We start from the raw sequence: 7,229 nt of genomic DNA on the forward strand, positions 1-7,229 counted from the left end.
ACAAATTAAAAAGTGATCCTTGTACTTGAAATCAAATCGTGAAAGCAAACTGAGAAGTAAATACCGAGTACTGAGTATTGCATCCAAAACTCACTTCCTTAAACATCGATTCTCCAAAATACGCGATACATTCCAAACAGCTAGTAAATACTTCAAGAATCGTGATACTTAGTCATTTCTTCCACGGATGTTTATTTATAATGTAAGATGTAGGAAGTACATAAACAATGATTGCCATTGTAGAGGAAACAAATACATTAATGAGCTATGTATTCCAAGTTTGATTTGTATTTATATTAGTAACGTGATTAACTAGCAACAGAACTGTACATTTCTTTTAAGACGAATGAAGTTGATCGATTAATAGTATATTATGCAACACTCACGAGTATATTTGATACGAGCGGAGCACAGCGGAGCGAGTTTTTAATGAAAGAGTGAGTTTAAAATTTTACCGAACGTGTTGCATACTATACTTTTTCTACGACCGTTAGTTTTTGGATACATTTTCGCAAAACACGAATAAATTCACTGACACGAACGTCACAATTGAAGCCGTGGGTAATATCTCCGAAAACATCCGATTACACCCAAACCCGTGCGGTAAAATCCCGGAAATGTCCGAAGTGGCTCGGATCCGTGGGAAACGAAACTGAAGTGGTAAAGAGACGCTTCCCGCACTCCAGATCGTTTTTAACAGACGGGAGTAGAAACAATAAATTAAATCTCGCTAGTTAAGAGAGAATTGTTGGCCTTTGGTACCCATAGAACTAAGTTAACAAATAGCAACAATTTAAATTTTTTTATTGATAATTGTGTGACTCCGCTAGAAATCTGGGTCTAAGGATCGGTTCTAATTTTAGATTCTCGCATCATGCCTTAATTTTACTTCAAAAAATGTATTCTGTATATACATAAGATCGTTCTGACCGAAGAAGTTAAACTTGGTTGAATCTCCATCAGAGACTTCAAGTTCAGATTAGATGCTTAGTTTGTAAACTTAGTAAAACGGACACGCCTAAATATTTGTCGGATAAACTGATTAATTTTGACTTATGCATAGAACCCCCCTTTTTCATCGATCTTTAAGCTACAATGCCAAAATTTCTAGTAGTTTTAAAGAAGCTCCAAATAAATTTTGGTATTAAAAAAAAACTAGTTAAGCATATAAGATTTGAGTTTCATATTTCCACAGTGTAACTGAGTTGTTTCTTTTTCTCTGTTTATACGATGTTTAAAAAGTAAGGTTACCTTTAAGTTTTATCAAAAAGTATTTATTAATTCATAAAAAATTAATGTCGTCCCCTTCAAAGTAGTCCCCTTAGACATAATACACTTGTGCCAACGTTTTTTCCAATCCTAGAAGCACTTTCGTGTATTCCCTTGAGTTCTTGCAGCGATTTTTTCTTTATCTCCTCCTTTGTTCTAAACCTCCTCTCTTTCATGGGTTTCTTGAGTTTTGGGAACATGAAAAAGTCGCGGGGGTAATATGGTGACTGAGGTTTTGTTTTTGGCCAAAAAGTTAGACACAAACAAGGATGAGTGAGCAGGTGCAAAATCCATAAACTGTTTCCTCACAATTCCGAATGTTTTCTTCGTATTGAAAACGGCGCATAACTTCAAGATAATACTTTTTATTATTTGTTATTCATCCATTTAATATTCTAGGTTCTTCCATTGGGATGACTGGACTTTGATTTCTACTTCACAAACATATACCCATGATACACCACGAGTTATGACCTGTTTGAGCATATCAGGGTCGTCATTGCTATTAAAGACGGGCGCCCTCGTGGGCGTCCAAGCACTTAGGGCACCAGATGGGCCCGTTGTGCCCCTAGAACGCTCTAGAAGGCGTCCAGAATGCCGCCCTCCTATAGAAGGCAGCAACTCCTTTAGCCCAATACTGTGTACTGAGTCCGGATCGATCAGCGCCGTTCCGAAGACCCAATCTTGCCCATGTCAAAGCAGGGCACTCGGTGAGCAGATGATACGGGGTCTCCTCAAACAAAAACAAAAAGGAAACCGTAACAACCCCCGCGGGCGTCCAAGCACTTAGGCCACCAGATGGGCCCGTTGTGCCCCCTGATCGCTCTAGAGGGCGTGTGACCCGGGACCCAAACCCAGGATCACCATTGACGCGTTTAACAGCTCTTGAGCGATGCAAAGTAGATTCACCATATGCCGTTGTCAACATTTCAAGTGTTTTGCCGCACCGTAACCCATTTCTTACACAATAATGTATGCAAATTCTTTGTTCCTTTTTTTTACACCAGATAGTCCATCGTAAAGGTAAGGACCACATTCTTCCGTATGCTTTATCACGATCCGTGTGCGAAAATCTCGACCGATATCCATCATTCGAACCGATTGGTGACCGCTGCTACAACTAGATACTCTGAAAAGTGCGGCGGTGTCCCGCTAAGTACCCTCTTTGGAACATACGATATAACATATTTTATAAGTGAACCCAGAATCGCTATCCGAAACTCGCGCTAAGAGCGGGAATGGCTTGACGTAGTTCCTAAGCACGACCGGTCTAAAGTCATCGCGGAGTATAATTTGGGTGCTCTCACGCATAGCCCAGGACTTCTACCGGCCTTGTATGAGGTCTGACGCAGCGGGATATATCAGGAGTTGTACAGTATGTTTGGCCACCAAGCCAGAACAAAAGCAGGACACATGTTGAGAGTGCAACCCATCGCTAGTAGGCCTTGGCAAATTGTGAGTGTAGATATCGTCGGGCCATTACCGCGCTCCACTTCGAGATATATGTATACCTTCTCAGTGATGCATTACTTTAGTAAATTTGTGCATTTCTTCCCGCTAAGGACAGCAACGGCACCCTCCATAGTTCGCCCATAATGCACGCCAGTTCGGGAGTAAATAAAGCGTTCAGGGAAACTTTAAAGCAGTATAATATTGACATTCAGTACACAGCTAATTATCATCCTCAGGATAATCCGGTAGAAAGGGTTCTTCGGGTGTTAAAAACAACGCTTGCAAGTTATATTGGCGAACAACACAAGAAGTGGGACCGCTGCCTCGCTAAGATTGGGTACGCATTGATATCAGCCACCCATCTAACCCCGAATTGTGTTAAATTTGGCAGAGAAGTCCGCGTATCTAGGACTTTCCGCAGTCAGCCGAATTGCCCATATTCTGTCGACTTCGATCCAGTAGCTACATCTCAATCCCTCTCTAAGCTTTTCGAGGATACGGCATACCTAAAGTCTTGCCAGTGGTACAATTTGCGCAAGTGCGACGAAAAATTTACCTTGCATCAGAAAGTTTGGAAGCAGTTTATATCGAAGCTTGCCCCTAAATTTGGAGGACCATTTATCATTTCGAGGATTGTGTCTCCATGGTGGTAGGAGTTGGATGCCCGCTTTGGCCGATCCACCGTTATTGCTACAAAGTTTCTGCGAAACTTTCTTTTGGGAAGGGGAGGTGTTGTTACGGTTTCCTTTTTGTTTTTGTTTGTGTGTTACCACTCTTTTCATTTTTCCATTTTGGTGACTGTGACTGTGACAACCGCTATGCTCAATAAGATTCCATGTTATAGAGTGCATTAATTTGATAGGTTCCGGACCAAGAAAGTAGCACCGAAAGTAACAATCACGCCATACCTGACACCATGTTTCTTTTCATTTTTATTGTATCCCACTTGATTCAATAAAATATCAATTAATTACTACTTACATTTATTGGCAAATAGGGAGAGAGTTAAATTCTACCACATCTCGCGTATATAGCATATACAATGTTGCCAATCTACCAAAGATAAACATTATATATATTTTATGTACACCGTGTGCCAAATAAAATGATCCACAATACGATGTGGAAACCCATAGGAGATGAAATACATTTAATAAAGACATGGTGTTGTCAAAACAATTGTCATGTCAAAATATATAATTTCGTGAAAATCTGTACTTTTAGTTCTTATTTATTTTGAAAAATTGATTTTCATCAAGTAAAAGCCACCTCACTTCAAACAATGATTACAATTTTCAATATTAATATATTCTCCAATAGCAGCGTTTTTTCGTTTTGCTAAAGAAAGTATAAGCTCGGAGAGAGTCGGATCTCGTGGCATCAAAGGCAAAAATATTCTCCCGGAAAAAATTACCGGAATATTACCTGAAACAAAATCACTTGTTTTATGCGACCGTGCAAACTCGGTCATTTAAATTTAAAAGTAGCGCTCGACGAGACTGATGCGGCCTTTCGAGGGTCCTCCACCACAGAACAGTGGAAAGCCCTACTATATCTGGAAAATGTTGACTCTTAAGAATTTTTAACCCGAAAATACGACATTTTTGCATTTAATGGGAAATTAAATTCTCCACGGGCGAGTTTTTGCCCCACATTCTCCCCGTTCGAGGGATTGGGACGATGAACATGAATATGTTGGTTGTTTCTCGCACTATTGTTGTTCTTGAAACTACCTTCATTAAATTGAAAATCGTTGATGTTCTGCATCATTTAAAAGTTATCGATGTATCCCTAAGGGAAACTTCATTATTATTCAAGATATAAAGACGCTTGCAACATCGGAAGGTCGATTGAGAAGCTGGAAGATGCTATTACCGGTCCCAAGCTCGGAGAAACTCAAAGGGTTAACAATTCTTTGCTGTAAAAATCTCAACTCTCGGAATCAGAATGGGAAAAGGTTATTGAGTTTTGGATGTTGATTTCGAAACATCTATTTAAATTAAGTGTTAAGATTGCGTTTAAAACTGAAAACACCATAGTAAAATTAAAGAAAAAAAACAATAAAACTAAATCTCAAAAATAATATAAAAAACGCAATAATCTATACAAAAACTTAGGATTCCGGCGGCAAATTTCATAAACCATAGACCGCAGAGTGGTTTCCTTCGATCGAACAAGAAAACTAGCACAAGCGAGCCTTACCCGATCTAGTTTGAATATTAAGTTGCATCGACATCGAAAATTCTAAATAAAACTATATTAATTTGATCTCAAATCCTCGAAGCGGCTTCGAGAAACCATGATTGTGCTCGATTTTAACTGTACCACAACTTAAGTCTAGGAAATAACTTTAATACCGAACGGAAACTATATTAGACCGTACTTTAACCATCCCTTTACTTTTTTTGCCGACTTTGAAGTATTGGGTTACATTGTTACGTTAGGGCCGTCGGTTTTGAATGTTTTATCAACGCATGAGAAATATAATCTGTGCGATGGATCCACTTGGAAATTAGCGGAAACAAATCCACCACTTATGACGGGGGTTAAATTTGCGTGTCAAGATTTAAGTATATCAGCTAATCCTAACATCTACATCTCCAGCTGATGCCATGGGGACTAAGTTTATGTTATAACCTATTTAAGTGTGAATATGTTTTTCGACGGCTTCAGGTTCAGATTTGCGATTGTTCAGGATGTCTAAACGGAAAATGAATTAATCTGTTTTGATTATGGGTAACATACATAGAAATTTTAGGGGAGGGGCGCTTATTGGTAAAGTGCAACCAACACGTTTCATAACAATGGCGAAATTTTTCGTTCATATCAATAATTTACTACTTATTTGTTTGTAACCATTATAAAATTGTTTATGGTTGCCAAAAATACACAAAACGCATATTTTTTTCTTGAGAAATAATTAGGTTAATGTAATGTACCACAGCTATGTAAGATAAAGCTTTAAAGTACACACTTGGAAATGAAACGTTCTCTAAGTTGCAGAAAATGGTAGACATACTATAATTACGTACATATTCGATAGATCAAAAAACAGAATGCTTTACTTCTTGCAACACAGTATAGTTCTGCTTCACTAAAATGAAATAAGTTAGTTATATTCTTTTTTTAATTCATACAAAAATTCAGAAAATAGTATTCTTAGAAGTTACAACCAAAGAACAAAACGACAGTACAAAAAAAATAACTAATATATGATGTATTTTGATAAACTCCATTATTATACACTCGCCCCGCTCGAGCCAAATAAGCTCGTGGCTCAAACCCATTTACCACACTTGTTTCATAATTTACTACTAAAAAAGCACAAGCTTAAACCTTGTAAATTTAAGTTAGTTCATAATTTCCATCCCGGGGACGAACAACGAAGAATAGAATCTTGTCATTGGTATTTACAAAATATCAACAGAGATGGAGATTTTTATATAAAAATTATTTGCATCAGCCGGCATTTTGAACAGTCAAAATAGTCATTACTGGTTCCAGTGAAACAAACATGTACATCCTCGGGAGCAACAAGTCAGATTCGAAGGTAGCTTCACAGCAAACAGATATCTGGGAATAACGGATTAGTACATTTTTTCAACAGGACGAAGCTGTGGCGAATAATTCTCAAATGGTATGTCCATATTTAAACAATCATTTTTCAAATCATTGGGTTGGCACACGCGGTCCCATAAGATGGCCATCCAGGTCTCCCGACTTGTCACTATTTGACAACTTCTTATAGGGGGCTACCTTCAAAATCAAAGTTACAAAAATCAGCGCCATACAATGGAAGATTTGTGAAATGCCACCGAAAGGGTATTAAGAGATGTGCAAGCCCACCCCATTATAATAATAATAATAATAATAAATAGCATTTATTATAACAAAAAAAAACAATACACAATATTAACATTTGTCAACGAAAAGTAAACAGAAAAGCGGCGCAGTGTAGCTTTAAATAGCTACTCTATTGAACCGCCAAAGAACTATTTATATAATTAATAAATTGCGCACTATTTATTGAAATGAAAAATGGATGAACAACAAATAAAATATGAAAAATACCTGCAAAATCGGAAGAACAACAAAACTCTACTACACATTATATAAAATGCACATGAAGATAAAGAATTTGATAACTCAATATAATCCCTTGCTAATAATAACATAATATAAAAACGAATTGCATTCAATGTAAAAGATCTACGAAACAAGGCACTCTGATGACGTGGCATCGTACCTGTATCTTACATTCACAGAATGGATAGTACTCCTAGGAGTAAACCGCTCTCTCAGCAAAGTGAGTGAATCGAGGTTGTGGATAATTTTCATAACGAATACGTTGAAATGAAAAGCTTTTCTTTGTCCCATTTTAAGCCAATTAAGTTGACAATATGCAGCAGATACATGGTCATATTTTCGAAGACCCTTAATAAAATGAACACAAGCATTCTGCAACCTTTGAATTCGGCACTTACACTCGTTACCGGAACCGGAATTGA

The sequence above is a fragment of the Cylas formicarius genome, unplaced genomic scaffold (genome assembly GCF_029955315.1).
Source record: "Cylas formicarius isolate icCylForm1 unplaced genomic scaffold, icCylForm1.1 PGA_scaffold_9__14_contigs__length_23061073, whole genome shotgun sequence".
Taxonomy (NCBI): Eukaryota; Metazoa; Arthropoda; class Insecta; order Coleoptera; family Brentidae; genus Cylas; species Cylas formicarius.